We start from the raw sequence: 4,856 nt of genomic DNA, 5'->3' as shown, positions 1-4,856 counted from the left end.
TTAAACTAATTTAATATAAACCTCATGTGAGAAAACGAAATTTGGAGTCTCCGGGTCAAATTTGAACCTAACCTAACCTAACCTAACCTTACTAAATTCCAGCTAATGTAATCTAACCTCGATTAAACTGATTTAATATAAACCTCATGTGAGAAAACGAAATTTGGAGTCTCCTGGTCAAATTTGAGCCTAACCTAACCAAACCTAACCTCACCAAACTAATGCCTATGTAAACTAGCCTCGATTAAACTGATTTAATATAAACCTCATGTGAGAAAACGAAATTTTGAGTCTCCTGGTCAAATTTGAGCCTAACCTAACCTAACCTAACCTAACCTAACCTCACCAAATTCCAGCTAATGTAACCTAACCTCGATTAAACTGATTTAATATAAATCTCATGTGAGAAAACGAAATTTAGAGTCTCCTGGTCAAATTTGAGCCTAACCTAACCTAACTTAACCTAACCTCACCAAATTCCACCACCACCTCCACCACCACCACCACCACCACCATCACCACCACCACCTCGAGCACCATGACCACCTCCACCACCAGTACCATCACCACCACCACCTCCACCACCATCACCATCACCACCAACACCTCCACCAGCAGCAGCGCCACCACCACCACGTCCACCACCAGTACCATCACCACCACCACCTCCACTACCAGCACCATCACCACCACCACCTCCACCACCAGCACCATCACCACCACCACCTCAACCACCAGCACCATCAATACCACAACCTCCACCACCATCACCATCACCACCTCCACCATCACCACCACCACCTCCACAACCATCACCATCACCACCAGCACCACCACCACTTCCACCAACAGCACCATCACCACAACCACCTACACCACAAGCACCATTGCCACCACCACCTACACCACCACCACCACCACCACCATCACCACCACCACCTCCAGCACCATCACCATCACCACCTCCACCACCAGTACCATCACCACCACCACCTCCACCACCATCACCATCACCACCACCACCTCCACCAGCAGCAGCAGCACCACCACCACCTCAACCACCATCACCAACACCACCACCACCTCCACAACCAGCACCACCACCACCACCATCACCACCACCACCTCAACCACCAGCACCATCACCACCACAACCTCCACCACCATCACCATCACCACCTCCACCACCAGCACCATCAGCACCACCACCTCCACAACCATCACCACCACCACCACCACCACCTGCACAACCATCACCATCACCACCAGCAGCACCACCACCACTACCTCCACCAGCACCACTATCACCTCCACCAGCAGCACCATCACCACCTCCACCACCATCACCATCACCACCACCACCACCATCACCACCACCACCTCCACCACCATCACCATCACCACCACCACCTCCAGCACAAGCACCATAACCACCACCACCTCCACCACCATCTCCACTCACCAGCACAACCACCCCCACCACTTCCACCACCAGCACTATATTCACCACCACCTCCACCACCAGCACCATCACCACCAGCACCTCCACCACCATCACCACCACCACCTCCACCACCATCACCACCACCACCTCCACCACCATCACCACCCCAACCTCCACCACCATCACCACCACCACCTCCACCACCAGCACCATCACCACCACCACCTCCACTATCACCACCTCCACCACCAGCACCATCACCACCACCACCTTCACCACCAGCACCATCACCACCACCACCTCCTCCTCCAGCACCATCACCACCTCCACCTCCAACACCATCACCACCACCACCTCCACCACCAGCACCATCACCACCTCCACCACCACCATCACCACCTCCACTAGCACCACCACAACCTCCACCACCACCACCACCTCCACCACAAGCACCATCACCACCACCACCCCCACCACTAGCACCATCACCACCACCTCCTCCATCACTAGCACCATCACCACCTTCACCACCACCACATCCACCACCACCTCCACCACCACCACCTCCACCACCATAACCATCACCACCATCACCTCCAGCATCATCACCACCACCACCTCCACCACCAGTACCATCACCACCACCACCGCCACAACCATCACCACCACCACCTCCACCACCAGCACCATCACCACCACCACCTCCACCACCACCTCCACTACCAGCACCAGCACCAGAACCACCTCCACCACCAGCACCATCAACACCAGCACCTCCATCACTAGCACCATCACCACCTCCACCACCAGCACCACCACCACCTCCACCACCACCACCTCCACTACCAGCTTCATCACCACCACCACTTCCACCACCATCACCACCACCACCACCTCCACCACAATCACCAGCACCACCTCCACCACCATCACCAACACCACCTCCACAACCATCACCACCAACACCTCCACCACCAGCACCATCACCACCACCACCTCCACCACCAAAACCATCACCACCACCACCTCCACTACCAGCCCCATCACCACTAACACCTCCACCACCAGCACCATCACCACCACAACCTCCACCACCAGCACCATTACCACCAACACCTCCACCACCATCACCACCACCATCACCACCACCACCTCCACCACCACCTCCACCACAAGCACCACCACCACCTCCACCACAAGCACCATCACCAGCATCACGTCAACCACCATCACGAGCACCACCACCTCCACCACCAGCACCACCTCCACCACCAGTACCACCACAATCACCACCATCACCACCACCACCACCACCTCCACCACCAGCACCATCACCACCACCACCTCTACCACCAGCACCATCATCACCACCACCTCCACTAACAGCACCATCACCACCACTACCTCCACCACCTCCACCACCTCCACCACCAGCACCACCACCATCACCTCCACCACCAGCACCATCACCACCACCACCTCCACCACCAGCACCTCCTATACCAGCACCACCACCTCTACCACCAGCACCATCATCACCACAACCTCCACTACCAGCACCATCACCACCGCCACCTCCACCACCATCACCACCACCACCTCCACCACCAGCACCACCACCACAACCTCCACTACCAGCACCATCACCACCGCCACCTCCACCACCATCACCACTACCACCTCCATCACTAGCACCATCACCACCACCACCAGCAGCACCACCATCACCTCCACCACCAGCACCATCACCACCACCACCTCCACCACCATCACCACCAGCACCTCTACCATCACCACCACCACCTCCACCAACAGCACCATCACCACCACCACCTCCACCAACAGCACCATCACCACCACCACCTCCACCAACAGCACCATCACCACCACCACCTCCACCAACAGCACCATTACCACCACCACCTCCACCACCACCACCATCACCACCACCACCTCCAGCACCATCACCACCACCACCTCAACCACCAGTACCATCACCACCACCACCTCCACCAGCAGCACCATCACCAGCTCCACCACAACCTCCACCACTAGCACCATCACCACCACCACCTCCACTACCAGCACCAGCACCACCACCACCACCTCCACCACCAGCACCATCACCACCACCACCTCCACAACCAGCACCAGCACCTCAACCACCAGCACCATCACCACCACCACCTCGACCACCAGCACCATCACCACCACCACCTCCAGCATCAGCGCGATCACCACCACCACCTCCACCACCAGCACCATCACCATCACCACCTCCACCACCAGCACCATCCCCACCTCCACCACCACCACCATCACCTCCACCAATAGCCCCATCACCGCCTCCACCACAAGCACCATTACCACCACCACCACCACCTCCACCACCATCACCATCACCACCACCGCCTCCACCACCATCACCACCATCACCTCCAGCACAAGCACCATAACCACCACCACCACCTCCAGCACAAGCACCATAACCACCACCACCTCCACCACCATATCCACCACCAGCACAACCACCACCACCACTTCCACCACCAGCACCATATTCACCACCTCCTCCACCACCACCAGTATCACCACCACCACCTCCACCTCCAGCACCAGCACCATCACAACCACCACCTCCACCACCATCACCATCACCACCACCACCTCCACCACCATCACCACGACCACCTCCAACACCAGCACCATCACCACCACCACCTCCACCACCAGCACCATCACCACCACCACCTCCACAACCAGCGCCATCACCACCACCACCTCCACCAACAGCACCATCACCACCAACACCTCCACCACCACCACCATTACCACCACCACCTCCACCACCACCACCTCCCGCACCATCACCATCACCACCTCCACCACCAGTACCATCACCACCACCACCTCCACCTCCACCACCATCACCATCACCACCTCCACCAGCAGCACCATCACCACCACCACTACCACCTCAACCAGCAGCACCATCACCACCACCACCTCCACTACCAGCACCATCACCACCACCACCTCCACCACCATCACCACCACCACCTCCACAACCATCACCACCAACACCTCCACCACCACCACCACCTCCACCACCAGAACCATCACCACCACCACCTCCAGCACAAGCACCATCACCACCACCACCTCCACCACCAGCACCATCACCACCACAACCTCCACCACCAGCACCATTACCACCACCACCTCCACCACCATCATCACCACCACCTCCACCACCATCACCACCACCACGTCCACCACCATAACCAGCACCACCACCTCCCCCATCAGCACCACCTCTACCACCAGTACCACCACAATCACCACCACCACCTCCACCACCATCACCACCACCATCTCCACCACCAGCACCAGCACCACCACCACCTCTACC

This window comes from Penaeus vannamei, chromosome 3 (genome assembly GCF_042767895.1).
Source record: "Penaeus vannamei isolate JL-2024 chromosome 3, ASM4276789v1, whole genome shotgun sequence".
In the NCBI taxonomy this organism is placed as follows: Eukaryota; Metazoa; Arthropoda; class Malacostraca; order Decapoda; family Penaeidae; genus Penaeus; species Penaeus vannamei.
Note: the sequence above shows the minus strand (reverse complement) of the source record.